Below are 14,649 nucleotides of genomic sequence, written 5' to 3' on the forward strand. Positions count from 1 at the left end.
ATGGAGCACTCTACAGCCTTGCGGACTCAACATTGAGTTCAACAATTTCAGAGCATGACTGGCCTTATTTTAATTTTTTAAAATTTCTTTTTTAGAAACTATTTTATTTAATCTTATTTTTTAACCATGTACCTGTTTTTCATGTGCTTTTGGACAGAGCTGCTCATTATTCTGCCATTAACACTCTCTCTGGGCTAATGCTTTGTCGTTCACCACAACCATTAACATACTTTTTGCCTTTGTCCCATGACATCTTTGTTGGTTAATCTCTCCTGCCCTCTGCACTATCACACACCTTCCCTTTTGTTCTTTTCCTTCCTCCTGCACCCCCATTCACTTATTACATTTCTTACGTTTGCCAGTTTTGATGATAGGTCACAGACCTGAAACGTTAACTCTGCTTCTCTCTCCACAGATGATGCCTGACCTGCTGAGTATTTCCAGCACTTTGTTTTTATCTGCATCAACTATCTCATTAGTTACTTCTTTTCAGACCCTCGGATGAAATCCATCAGGACCCTGGGATTTGTCAGCCTGCAGCTCTAACAATTTGCTCAGTACCACTTCCCTGGTGATTTACATTTTCTTGAGTTCCTCTCTCCCTTACAGTTCCTGATATACAGCTATTTCTGGGATGTTACTTGTATCCTGTATAGTGAAGACCGATGTAAAATACCTGTTCAATTCATCTATCTCCTTATTTTCCATTATTTATTCCCCAGACTGACTTTCTATCGGACCAATGCTCACTTTGTTAATTCTTTTCTTTTATAAATATCTATAGAAACTCTACTATCTGTTCTTATATTTCTAGCTGACTTTTTCTCGCACTCTAATTTTTCCCTCCTTATTAATCTTTTAGTTATTCTTTGCTATTCTTTTATATTCTGTCCAATCTTCTGACCTGCCACCCATCTTTGCACAATTATATGCTTTTTCTTTAAGTTTGATACTACATTTAATTTTTTAATTAACCATGAATACTGGGTCCTCCCCTTTGAATTTTTCTTTCTCGTTGGAATGTATCTATTCTGTATATTCTAAAATATCTCCTTAAACGTCTGCCACTCTATTGACCTATCCCTTAACCTACTTTGCCAGTTCACTTTAGCTGGTTCTGCTTTCACACCCTCATAATTGTCCTTATTTAAGTTTAAAATACTAGTCTTAGATCCACTCTTCTCTCCCTCAAACTGACTATAAAATTCAATTATATTATGATCACTGCTGCCCAGGGGCACCTTCACAATGAGGTCATTAATTAATCGTATCTCGTTGCACAATACCGGGTCTAGTATAGCCTGCTCTCTTGTTGGCTCCAGAATGAGCTGTTCTAAGAATCTATTCTATGAACTCCTCATCTTGGCTACCTTTACCCATTTGATTTTTCCAGTGTATATGTAGATTAAAATTCCCCGTAATGATCGCTGTACCTTTCTGACAATCTGTCATTATTTCTTCCTTTATACCCCGTCCTACCATGTGGCTACTGCTTGGATGCCTGTACACCACTCTGAGTGACTTCTTGCCTTTATGATTTCTCATATCTACCCAAACTGCTTCTGCATCCTGGCTTCCTGAATTTAGATCATCCCTCTGTATTGCACTAATACCATCATTAATTAACTGAGCCACCCCTCCATCTTTTCCTAGCTTCTTGTCCTTCCTAAATGTCATGTACCCTTCAATATTCAAGTCCCAATCTATGTCATCCTGCAACCATGTCTCTGTATTGGCTATCAGATAGTACTTACTTATTTCTATTTGCACTATCAGTTTATCTGTTTTGTCTTGAATTCTACATGCATTCAAATACAGAGCCTTTAGTTTTGTCCTTTACTAATTTTGTAACCTCTAGCCTTATCTGCTGATTTACTCTTAGATTTGTAATCTCTGTCCCTTCCTGTCATGGTCTGTTAATCACTTCCGATATTAATACCTTTCTCTCTTGCCTTGTCTCTACTCTTTGATATACCACATCTTCCCAAATTTGATCCCTTACTCCCACTATTTAGTTTAAAACTCTCTCTACTTCCATAGTTATGCAACTTGCTAGAACACTGGTCCCAGCATGATTCAGGTGAAGACTGTCCCAATGGTACAGCCCCCACTTTCCACAGTACTGGTGCCAGTGCCCCACGAACCGGAACCAACTTCTACCACACCAGTCTTTGAGCCACGTATTCATTTCTCTAGTCTTATTTGCCCTATGCAATTTGCACGTGGCTCAGGTAGTAATCCAGAGATTATTACCTTTGAGGTTCTGCTTCTTAATTTGGTGCCCAACTCCTCATACTGACTATGCAGAACCTCTTTCCTTGTCCTGCCTATGTTGTTGGTAGCTACACAGACCATGAAGACTGGTTCCTCCCCCTCTCAGCCCTGAGCAAATATCCTGAACCCTGGCACCAGGCATGCAACATAGCCTTCTGGACTCTCGCTCTTTGCTGCACAGAACAGTGTCAATCCCGCTCATTATACTCTCCCCAACTACCACTACTTTTCTTTTTGCTCCCCCCACTTGAATGGTTTCCTGTACCATAGTGCCATGGCCAGTCTGCTCATCCTGCAGACCTCGCTTTCATCCACACAGGTGGCAAGCACCTCAAAACTGTTTGATACTTGCTGAAGCACTACATAATGTACAAATGGGTTTTATCCTTGCTTGATTCCTTTCTTATCTATCCAACTGTAGCCAGAATATCTTCAGCAATGATTTCTCTTTCTGCTCTTGCACCGGTACCCTCCGAGTACCACAAGAATCTATCTTTCGGCCCCTCTCTTCCTCGTTTCAAATATGCCTCTTGGTGACATTATCCACAGATATGGAATCAACACTCATCTGATGTTCAGTTCTCCCTGTCCACCACTTCTCTGAACTCATTCATGAACTCAGTACTTTCAGTTAAACATCAGGGAAATTGAAGCCACAAAAGCTCAGTACCATTGCGATTGATTCCATCCTCTTCATTGTGGCTCACTAGTGGCACTCTTACCTCTGAAATAGTAAGTTGTGGGTTCAAGACCCACTCCAGAGACTTGAGCACAAAATCTCAGCTGACAATTCAGGGCAGTACTGAGGGAGTGCTGCATTATCAGAGGCGCTGTCTTTTGGATCACATGGCACTATCTGAAGAAGTGCAGGTGAGTTCTCCCTGGTGTCTTGCCAATATTTATCCCTTGAAAAAAAATCACTAAAACAGAATGTCTGATCATTATCTCATTGCTATTTGTGGGATCTTGCTGTGCATAATTTGGCTGTTCTGAATCCTACATTACAACGGTGACCACACTTCAAAGTACTTCATTGGCTTTTGGACATCCCGCGATTGTGAAAGGTACGACATAAATGCAAGTCTTTCTTTTTTTCATATTGTGCTGAATTCTTCCAAAGGGCAGCAAGCTGCAAAAGCAATGCGGCGCACGCATGAGAAATGCTCCATGGAGCCACCATGATGTTTTGCGCGGTGGCTCATTTACATGGCCGGGGCAGTCGGCCCGCCCCCGATGACATAGAGTGGGTGGACGCTCAATACCCAGCAACGGTGTCTGGCGCCACCGTGCCGCGCAGGCCTAATTTTTGAAGGGCTTCAGGCCCTACCAAATCATTTAAATTTTTTAAGTTATGGGGAGAGAAAATGAAAGTTAAAAATGTATTCAAAGTTTCAATCCCCTCTCCCACCACCACCCCTCCATGACTAAGCAATTTATAAATTGCCCTCTCCCCCCAAGAAAGCTCATCTCGCGATCCCAACCTTTCCCCCCACAAAGTTTAAAACCTTTAACCTTCAACCCTTTCCCACCATCCCCTCCACCAATGGAAAGTATTCAGCATGGAGCTCGGTGACCAGTGGTGTTCCACAAGGATCTGTTCTGGGACCTCTGCTCTTTGTGATTTTTATAAATGACTTGGATGAAGAAGTGGAAGGCTGGGTTAGCAAGTTTGCCGATGACACGAAGGTTGCTGGAGTTGTGGATAGTGTGGAAGGCTGTTGTAGGTTGCAACGGAACATTGACAGGATGCAGAGCTCAGCTGAGAAGTGGCAGATCGAGTTCAACCTGGAAAAGTGTGAAGTGATTCATTTTGGAAGGTCAAATTTGAATGCGGAATACAGGCTTAAAGACAGGATTCTTGGTAGTGTGGAGGAACAGAGGGATCTTGGGGTCCATGTCCATAGATCGCTCAAAGTTGCCACCCAAGTTGATAGGGTTGTTAAGAAGGCATATGGTGTGTTGGCTTTCATTAACAGGGGGATTGAGTTTAAGAGCCGCGAGGTTATGCTGCAGCTCTATAAGGCCCTGGTTCGACCACACTTGGAATATTGTGTTCAGTTCTGGTCGCCTCATTATAGGAAGGATGTGGAAGCTTTAGGGAGGGTGCAGAGGAGATTTACCAGGATGCTGTCTGGACTGGAGGGCATGTCCTACGAAGAAAGGTTGAGGGAGCTAGGGCTTTTCTCATTGGAGCAAAGAAGGATGAGAGGTGACTTGATAGAGGGGTACAAGATGATGAGAGGCATAGATAGAGTGGATAGTCAGAGACTTTTTCCCAGGGTGGAAAGGGCTATCACCAGGGGGCATAATTTTAAGGTGATTGGAGGAAGGTTTCGGGGAGATGTCAGAGGTGGGTTCTTTACACAGAGAGTGGTGGGTGTGTGGAATGCGCTGCCAGCGGTGGTAGTAGAAGCAGATACATTAGGGGCATTTAAGCGACTCTTGGATAGGTACATGGATGATAGTAGAATGAAGGGTAGGTAGTTAGTTTGATCTTAGAGTAGGTTAAAGGTTCGGCACAACATTGTGGGCCGAAGGGCCTGTACTGTGCTGTACTGTTCTATGTTCTATGTTTAGTTTTCTCCATTCCCCTCGACCGCCCTGAAAAATTAGCTGCTCCCCACTTCCAACCAGCGTTCTGCTTCAGATCTCCGAACAGAGATTAAAGACAAGAGGGTTCCGGCAACCGACCAGAATATCGCAGCAGGACGGCCATCGTGACAAGGTAAGTATTTATTCCTTAATTTAAATAAATTAAAATATTTTAATTAGGCTCCCATTACCGGGGGTGGGGGAGGGGAGGGGCACCACGAGGCCTTGCTGCCGCCACTAATATGTGGCGGGGCCTTCCTGGCCTCTGGGCCTGTGGCGAGCCTCTTCCGGAGGTATTTTTCAGTCCTTCCCCCCCCCCCACCATGACCCCTGACGTCGGGGGAGCTGATAAAATCCAGCCCATTGTCTGTTGTTGTTTCTTCAGAGACAAAAGGCTTTTGTATTGAAGGCTGTAGCTCCATGGATAAACCAAGATAGATTTGCTTCCCAGCTCCCTCAGACTCTTTCTGAGGGAGGAGAGAGATTCAGTGAAAGGCTCAATATCCAGCTTCCTGGAGCACCACCCGAAACAAATGCCAGTGGGCTTCAGGTAAAAGAAATTTAAGGTAATTACAAAAGGAGTTCAAGGGGTGGATAGGTGAAAGATGTTTAAATAGAATGCAGTAATTCACTGTCATAAACTATAATGGAAACAGGGTCCCTGCTGTCACATGTTCTTTGTGTTATCTTAAGCAACACAATGAAGTACGTGGATTCCAATGCCTTGAATAACTCTAACAGATTTATCAGCAGTTAAACTAGTGTATACAATAGAGAAAACAATGTACAGAACCTTTGTCTAGGGTGCTGACAGTTGTAGAGTGACTAGAGCTTCTAGTTCCATGACTCCATCCTGGTATTTAACTCATTAGCATACTGAGTTCTTAAAGGGACATCACTCTTGAAGCGATCATACATTTTTTCCAAAGATAAGTTTCATACACATAAAATTGTATATCAAAATTAGTTCCACAGTGATAGAGATTATACAATTTACAAGTATGAGGAAAGGGATTGTGAAAAGTACAAGTACAGAAGCTTAAGAGTCCATATATCATTTTGGTGGTTTGACAACTCTTGCTCAGAAAATTTGTGTTTCAGCTATTGCTGTTTTTTCTGAAGTTTCTCCCTGCCTGCATTCAGTTTCGGTTGCTCTGCCTTCAGCCTGCTAAGATACTCTGTTGCTTTTCTCAGGATGACCACTTTTGAGGCCTTGGAAAGTTCCGGCACCTCATCTTGAAGAGCCAACAGACAATGCTTTAACTCATTCCTCCTCTGCCTCTTCAGGACATTGCATGTCCTTCATGACTCCTCATCCTCTGCATGTGAGGACTTCGGGCTCAAGGTCGAGGACTTGTTGGGGGAGGAGTACTTGGCCTCATGGAGGTACCTGTCCGTTCTGGCTGGTTTTGGTGCTGGCGGTTCTCTAGAGAGCAGAGGTGAGGGCGTGGCATAGTTGTGCCATTGCTCGACTTCCAGACTGCTAGCTGGAGTCTACGAGCGGGTTCCGGTCCTTGGAAATTTCCCCTTGGCAATGCACCCCACTGGCAGCCTTTGCTTCTCAATGGTTACAACGTCAATCTCTTCTTCTGAGTTGCTGGAGCATGAATAAACACTGCCTGTTGACAAAGAACTTTCATCATCTGAATTTGGATCTTCATTCTCTTGGTGTGTCGTCTCTGAGAAGGGGCTCATACTCTCCAAATCAGAACCACTGAGATCCTGGAAGGACAGTGACTCAATTTCAGACATTTGGGGGCTGGACGCATGGAGTGCATCCTCTCTTAGGTGCAGTATGAAGTCCTGTGGTGTCAAACCTGTCCAGACACATTTGTTGTAGGTTGCGGACTGACTCAACACGGGTACCCTTGGCCTCTTCCGATGTAATGGGGACCTTGGTGACCTCGTGAATTGTCACAATGCTGAGGTCCTTACATGCTGGCAGTCTGCCACTGCTGGTCTGCTCATGTCTACCAGGTAAAATATTTGTGGTTTCCATGTTGGCTTGTGATAGCTGCATTGCATTATGTGTGCCACTGCAGGGAATGGGTGACCCATTGTATGCAGTTAACTTTGTAGCTGTTGGTTGTATTATTAATTTCCAACGACCCCGGTACATATCCTACAGGATTCAGGTTGGTAGGATATTTGCACTAGTTCCCGTGCCAGTCTTAGTCCTGAGTGTGTATTTGCCAACTTTCTTTGGGCACATGATATTGTTAGTAGCAAAAACTATCAGTTGTATGACTTCATCAACACAATGGGCTGAATCTTCTGTGCGATGAGAACAACGCCGGCCCGCCCGTGCAGTGGCTCATTTAAATAGCCGGGGCCGGCCGCCCTCCCCAATCATGTGGAGGGGGAAGGGCTGTACATCCCTGGCAATGACATCAGCTGCCTCTGCATAGGTGCTGACACCATTTTTAAAGGGCTGTCAGACCTACTGGGAAATTTTAATATTTAAAGATAAAGTGAATGTAAATAAATAAATACATTTCTTTTGCCCCTCTCCCACCCTCCCAATACAATTAAATTAATTATTTGCCCTTTTCCCCCAAAAACACCTTTACAATCTGACCTTCTCCCTCTCTAACTGCACAAACTTTCAACTCCAACCCTTCCCACCATCCCCTCCACCCATGACATTACTTTGACACCGTTCACCCAACCCCTGCACTGAGAAACTTACGACCTCCCCCCTCCCCACCAGCGTTGCACCTCGTTTCCCCAGATAGGGATTCGAAGGCGCGGGAGTACCGGCCGCTGGGCTGAAGATGGCAGCGGGACATGAGGCAGAGGTGTAAGTATCAATAATTCATTTGTTTTAATATATTTACATATTCAAATGGGGGTCACGTCAGCAAGTGCGGGGGGGAGGGGGGGTGCTGCCACGAGGCCGCCAATAACATTGGGCCAGGCCCTCCCGGCATTGGGGTGTGTGGCAGCCCTCTCCCAGAGGCATCTTCAAGCACCTCTGCCGCCACGGAACCTGACGCCTGGGGGAGAACTAAATCCAGCCCAATGTGTCAGGTTCACAATGTGAAGCACCTGCTCGTCTTCTGGCTAAGAATCACTCCACTCTGAGTCTTGTCTTAGGTCTATTTCACTGTGGACTTTATGTATAGGCTTGCATTTATGCAGATCTCTGGTTCTTTCCTTGCTGCTGTTTCCATGTTGCTGCGCCTGTCTTCTGTTTGTCTGAGTCCTATTGTGACTTCTGGCTGCACCTTTGGAGCCACATTTCTTGCATAAGTGGGCCCAGTGTCTTTTTGTACTGCAGGCCTTGCACAGGTCTTTAAATGCAGGACAACTTCGCAGTGAGTGGGACAAACCACACTTAACACACAGCTTGCTTGCTTTTTGTGACCTGTTTACTGTGCCGATACTGTTGGCTGCAACTAGTACTTGCAGATGCTGTTGTTCAGTTCACAATGGCTTTGTATTTCCTGCCATCTTCTAGCAGTGCATCAATGCTCTTTTTCCCCCCAAGAGGTCTTTTTGAAACATTTTAATAGGTGTTGAGACAATCACCAGCTCCATTATTTGCTCTGACAGCTCAGTTTCTGAAAAATGGCATTTGTTGCCCTTACTCCGGCATCTACCGATGAATTGATCTATTGATTCCTGTGTCTGTTGACTGCAGGATATCAATTCCAGGTGATAACTTTGAAAACTCATTCTTACCCGAAGCTGACCTTCGAGCACTTTCTATATCTTTGTGGGATCTCTCTGGTCCTCTTCAGATTAGCCAGAGGAATTGATTCTGTATAACCCCTCATTTCCAACTGCTATCTGTATTTTCACAGCCTGTTTCTCTGGTTCTGCAACTGCTTGGTCTATGAAGCATAACCGCATTCTTTGTTTAAAAAGTTTGAACTTGGATAGGATATCAATGGCCTTCCAGTTCATGCTGGGAAATTTGATATCCATCTGTTTGTTCTTTTGCTTTCTGCTCTTTATTTAACTTTGTTCAGCTCTGTGTGCACCTTCAGCACTGTACCAATTATGACTTTTCTATTTTTGGCTTAAAACTTGTTTTAATCTTGTTCTGTGCTGTTCCCCCTTTAAGAAATTCTTTTTTTAGGCTAGCTACTTTGATGGAGTCTAACAGGTGCTTGACAGTGTTCTTTGTTTTTTCTCTTTCAGTACTTTTGCTTGTAGTTTACAAAGCTGTTCGATAGGCAGTTCAAGGGTTTTGCCCTTTGCTTTTCCTTTGTTAGAGTTTATTTATCTTCTTCACAGTTGAGTAGTTTAATGATTTTTCAGCTTGACTGCTTCAATGGAGACAGAGCAGCATTCGAGGGTTTTCCGTGCTTTTTCTTTTTGAAGGCCTCCTGTAATGCCACTGACCGCGATCAGCCTGAGAGAAGAGTTGGGTTTCCCTGTTTTTTTTCTGTCTCCCACAGAGGCTTAAAAAAATCAATTTTTCAGGCACTTTAGAGCCTTTTCTCTAAACTGGGATTCCTCGACTGTCAGCACAATGACTCACCAGATCACAGGAATTTATTTGCAGCCTGCCGTTCAATGTCTCCCACAGCTGGTAAGTTTTTTTCTTCAATCCACTGTTTGGGCCAGCATTTCTTTTACTCTTTTCAGGTACTTGTTTTAAAGTTTCTTCACTGGTTTGCTGCTTTGTCTGTGGTCTTCAAGGTTATAGCTGGTCTTTTCACCACAGCTGCCACCCTATCATCTGTCATTCTTTGTGTTATTTTAAGCAACACAATGAGGTACGTGGATTCCAGTGCCTTGAAGATCTCTAACAGGTTTATTAATAGCCAAACTAGTATATACAACACAGAGCAAGCTATGTCTAGGGTGTTACAGTTGTAGAGTGACTAAGGCTTCTAGTCCCATGACTACGTCCTAGTACTTAGCTCATTAGCATACTGAGTTCTTAAAGGGACATCACACTTGAAGCGATCATACACACCTGGTTCCTTTAGAAAGGATGTGGGGATTGAGTAAGAAACTGGAATTAGAATAGGAGGCTCACATGCAGAAAAAACACCAGCATAAACTTGATGGGCCAATAATCTATGGACTGTCACTTTCATTAAATGTATTTTGTAGTTTACAGCCTCTACCACAATCTAACAGAGTGTTTATTCTGCTACTTTCCAAAGGCAGGATGTCACGAGGCGGCTCACATCATATCCAGAAAGCTGGATTCGTGACAGTCGCAGACGTTGGTGAGCCAGGCTGTACAAGACTGTTGTAACCATGGGGTGCTATCTGACACTGAGCTAAGCTTCTACCCCCATATTCTCGCCATCACCACCTCCATAATGTTGCCTGTCTTTACCCTTGCCTCAGCTCCTCTGCTGCTCATCCATGCCTTCGTTACCTCTAGACTCGACTATTCCCTTGCTTCTCCTGGGCAGCCTCCAACTTTGCACTCGCTGTAAACCTGAGGTCATCCAAAGCTCTGCTGCCTGAATCCTATTTTGAACCAAGTTCTGTTCATCCATCACTGCTGTGCTTGCTGGCCTACACTAGCTCCTTGTCTGGCAATGCCTTGATTTTAAAATTCTCATTCCTTGTTTGCAAATCCCTCCATGGCCTCTCCACTCCTAACTCTGTAACTTCCTCCATCCCGACAACCCTCCAAGATCTCTGCACTCCTTCAATTCTGGCCTCTTGAGCAACCCCGATTTTCATCGCTCCACCATTGGCGGCCGTGCCTTCAGCTGCCAAGACCCTAAGCTCTGGAATTTTCTTCCTAAACCTCTATGCCTCTCTCAACCCCTTTAAGACACTCCTTAAAGCCTACCTCTTTGACTAAGCTTTTGGTCATCCGTCCTAATATCTCATAATGCGGCTTAGTGTCAAATTTTGTTTGATAACGCTCCTATGAAGTGCCTTGAGATGTTTTACTACATTAAAGGCACTATATAAATGCAAATGGTTGTTGTTTGTATAAAGCCATATTTAAGGGAGTGCAAGCTTGGTTTTTGGCTTCCACCTAACCTGAAACATTAAGCCTCTCTGGAGATGGATTACACTGCTGGGAATATCATGTACCTCTTTGTTTTTTGTTGCACAAATTATATGGCTCAGACAAAAGAAGAAAAGCTAGCTTGAATTGAAAGTATTTCCCCATCCGCAATCCTTCATATGCAAACAAGAAAAGTGTGACTTAACCGAATAGAATGGAGCCAAGAGCCTCAGCATTCTAAGATAATAAATAGGTTATGACATGCAATGGGATGGTAATAAGCAGTTTCCCCTGCAGTTCATTCTTCACATAAATGTCTGTCGTGCTTAGTTTCTCTGTCTCCCACTGCTGCCTGAGCTGTGTGTTATTTACAGCCTTTCTCCATTCTGTATTACAAGACAACTTTAGATTAAAACATTGATATAGAGGACTGTGTCATTTTAAAGCCCCTTGTACGTTTATTTTTTGACTATGAGGTCGCCCAGCAGGTCCAGTTTGATGGCAAATTTGTATCATATAGCTATTCCAATCATGGTACTGATTTTTGTTTTTGTCCAGTCTCACGATGTGGGCATCGCTGCAAAGCTGGCATTTATTACCCATCTCTCACTGCCCTGAGACTGTGGTAGACCATCTTGAATCACTATTTATAGTGGTTTCATACAACTGAATGGCTTGCTAGGCCACTTCGAGCGGGCAGTCAGCTGCATTGGTTTGAAACTGGAGTCATAAATAGACCAGCCAGGGTAATGACAGCAGGTTTCCTTCCCTAAAGCACATTTGTGAAGAGGTTGGGATTTTATGGCAATCCAAGTGGCTTTGTAGTCACTTTCTCTGATACCAGCTTTTTATTTCCAGATTAAGAAAAAAATGTGAATTCTCAAACTGCCATGGTGGGATTTGAATGCAATTTAATAACTAGCCAGGATTAATAAGAGGCTAATGGAGGCTTTTAGATTTTAAAGCAATATAAATGTAACTTAGGAAGCAAAGGCTGAATGTAGGAGCAGAACAAGCTTTGTTAAAGTAGATTGCTCATAAAGGCTGTCCTTAATCCTATTATATTAACATGTCAATTTTTTTCAGGGTTGCGGGGGTGGAGGGAGTGAGTGCTACTTTCTTCTCCCTTACCGCTATTTCCTCTCTTATCAGTAGGGTAGGAGAAAAAAATCACTGGGGTATAACTTGTCTTTGTGCGATAGTGTTAAACAGGTGATGGTGAGTCAGCAATGAGTTTACATCTCTCCTGAAGTCAATGGAAATAAAAATTGAGATATAAAATTGGCTGCCGACACAAAGTCAAGATCTACCCCTTTTTCTTTGTTTTGGGAGTTTGCCATCAGCAAGCATTATCTGGCATTTTTTAAAGCTCTATCTTGTTTATGTTAATAGATGTTTATGTACACGTGAACGATAGTTATACAACAAAATGAAATACTTGCTCATTCCAGACATCCTGGGCCCATCAGAAACATGATGCAGCAGGATTTCCATTTGCCCATATCACAGAGTCATAGACTCATTATGGCCATTCGGCTCATCAAGTCCATGTCAGCTCTCTGTAGAGCAATCCAGTCAGTCCCTTTCCCCCGCTCTATCCCCATAGCCCTGCAAGTTTATTTCCTTCAAGTTCCCAACCGATTTCCTTTTTAAATCATTCATCGTCTCTGCTTCTACCACCCTAGAAGGCAGGGAATTCCAGGTCTTTACCACTTGCCGCATAAAAATTCCTCATCTCCCTCTGCATCTTTTGTCCAAAACCTTCAATCTGTGTCCCCTAGTCCCTGTACCATCAGCTAATGGAAACAGTATTTCTTTGACTACCTTAGCTAAACCTGTCATTATATTGTACACCTCTATCAATCTCCTTTGCTCCAAGGAGGATCCAACCTAACTTTGTAGCTAAAATCCTTCATCCCCTCAACCATTCTGGTAAATCTCCTCTGCACAGTCTCAAGGACCCTCACATCCTTCCTTAAGTGTGGTGACCAGACTGGATACAATACTCTAGTTGTGGCCTAACCAGAGCTATATAAAGGTTCAGCATATCTTCCTTCCTTTTGTACTCAATACTTCTATTTTTGAAGTCCAACGTCCCACATGCTTTGCTAACTACTCTCTCAATACGTCCTGCCACCTTCAAAGATCTATGACATGAACCCCCGGGTCCATCTGTCCCTGTGCACTCTTTAGCACTATGCCATTTAGTCTATATTGCCTCTCCTATCCCTTCTGCCAAAATGCATCACCCATACTTCTCTGCATTAAGCTCCATCTGCCACCTGTCTGTCCATTCTGCTAGCCTATCTATGTCCTGTTGCAATCAATTGGTATCATCTTCACTGTTTGCCACACCTCCAAGTTTGGTATAAATGACAAATTTTGAAATTTTACATTGTATTCAAATAGCCAAGTCATTTATATATATCAAAAAAGCAGCGGTCCCAGCACTGAGACTTGGAGAACACCACTCTACCATTCTCCAGTCTGAAAAACAATCATTTAACACAACTTGCTGTCTTCTGGCCTTAAGCCAATTTTTTATCCAATTGGACACTGACACACTTATCCCATGAGCCTCAATTTTGTTAACCAGCCTATTATGTGGCACTTTATATCGAACGCTTTCTTAAAATCCATACAGACAACATCCACTGCATTCCCTCCAGCAATCTTCTTTGGTACTTCATCAAAAAATTCAATTAGATTAGTCAAGCATGATCTGCCTTTTACAAATCTGTACAGGCTATCCGGACTTAACGCAAACCTCCCCAAGTACCTGTTGATTTTTTCCCCTGATTATTGTTTCTAAAACCTTACCCACCACGGATAATAAACTGACCATTTTGTAGTTACTCGGAATGTCCTCATACCCTTTCTTGACTAAGGGTGTCACATTTGCCACTTTACAATCCTCTGGCACCTCTCTCATATCTAGGGAAGATTGGGAGATTATGGCAAGCCCTTCTACTATTTCCCCTCCCACTTCCTTGAGCTACCCGGAATGCAAGCCATCCGGACCAGGCGACTTATCCACTCTAAGCATAGCCAGCTTTTGCAGTACATCATTCCTTTCAATTTTCACCCCATCTATTACTTCTATAATCTCTGCTTCTACTGATATTTTGTCAGCAACATCTTTCTTAGTAAACACCGTTACAAAGTACTGATTAAGCATTCTAGGCTTGTCCTGCACCTGTAAGCATATATTACCCTCTTTGTCCCGAATAGGCCCCACTCCACCTCCTACGACCCACTTACTATTTACATACCTTTAGAAGATTTTTGGCAATCATCAGCATGTTCACATGAGGCCAACGGGTGTGCGGGGAGAGGTAACAATATGCACCATGTGTTGAAAGCAGGAATACCGCACCTGACTGATGCTCTACTGCTGGGAGGGAGATAAAGCTGTTTTAACTGTAGCAGTTAAACGACTTCTGTAGTTTACAGGTCCAGAGAAGGAAGCAGGGTGAAAGCATGAGACAAAGATTCAAATGGAAGAATAAGAAGAAGGTCTTCTGTTGTGACCAAAGGTCCAAGGTTCTCAAAAGCTTCCGTGTTGGCACAAATAAGGGCTAAACAAAGACACGCTGTTTGGCATCCAAGACAGGAAGCTTCGGAAAATTGTGATACAGGTATTATGGAGTTGATTATCCGAGAGTCATTGCCATCTCAATCAGCCCACAAATGGTAACACGGCACCGGAAATGTTTTAATGATCTCTCCAGGTTGGTCAATGTAAGTGAAGGCATGAAATACCCATGTAGGTCCTGTGATAATACTGGAAGCAGGACCCGTCCTCATACCATCCATCCCCACACAGTATAAATCCAGTTAATGTGCAC

General features: G+C 43.5%; 1 protein-coding gene and 1 pseudogene across 2 annotated transcripts in view; both read right to left on the reverse strand.

Annotated features, from left to right (window-relative positions):
- Window positions 1–14,649, reverse strand: part of LOC137371179 (gamma-aminobutyric acid receptor subunit gamma-3) — a 636,105-nt gene that overhangs the window by 107,714 nt on the left and 513,742 nt on the right. The gene's annotated exons all lie outside the window — the stretch shown is intronic.
- Window positions 5,860–6,865, reverse strand: LOC137371053 (N-myc proto-oncogene protein-like; annotated as a pseudogene).

This window comes from Heterodontus francisci, chromosome 6 (genome assembly GCF_036365525.1).
Source record: "Heterodontus francisci isolate sHetFra1 chromosome 6, sHetFra1.hap1, whole genome shotgun sequence".
In the NCBI taxonomy this organism is placed as follows: Eukaryota; Metazoa; Chordata; class Chondrichthyes; order Heterodontiformes; family Heterodontidae; genus Heterodontus; species Heterodontus francisci.